Source organism: Orycteropus afer, unplaced genomic scaffold, assembly GCF_000298275.1.
Source record: "Orycteropus afer afer isolate SDZICR_OR568_19922 unplaced genomic scaffold, OryAfe1.0 scaffold00053, whole genome shotgun sequence".
Lineage (NCBI taxonomy): Eukaryota > Metazoa > Chordata > Mammalia > Tubulidentata > Orycteropodidae > Orycteropus > Orycteropus afer.
Window position 1 is genome coordinate 11429377 of NW_006921640.1, and position 539 is coordinate 11429915.

Below are 539 nucleotides of genomic sequence, written 5' to 3' on the forward strand. Positions count from 1 at the left end.
ATTTTCATGCAAATTCTTCTGCTAGTTGGGGTTTAGTCCACTGCTATATCCTTCCCTTCAAGGCTCAGGGGTCCAGGATTATCTTCTGTGTCTGCGTTAATTGGTTACCCTTTTCTTTGTTGAAGAGGGTCTGTGCAGTCTTTTTGCCTAGTCTGCCATCTTACCAGAACTCCAGTACTATCCCCTTTTTGTTCCTGGATTTTTTTTCTCTTTATTTCTAAACCAGTCTAGCTGAAGTTTTGCCTACTTTCCTAATCTCTTCACAGAGCCAGTTTTTTGCTTTATTTTCTCTATTTTTTTTAAATTAGTAGACTTTAGTTTTAAAGCAATTTTGAGTTTATAGAAAAATTGATCAAAAAGTACAGCACTTCCTATATATCCCTCTGCAATACAATTTCCCCCATTATTAACATCTTGCTTTAGTGTGATACATTTATTTCAATTGATGAACCAATAGGAATACAGTATTATTAACTAGTCAATAGTTTACTTTAGGCTTCACTCTTTGTGATATATAGTTCTATGGGTTTTGACAAATA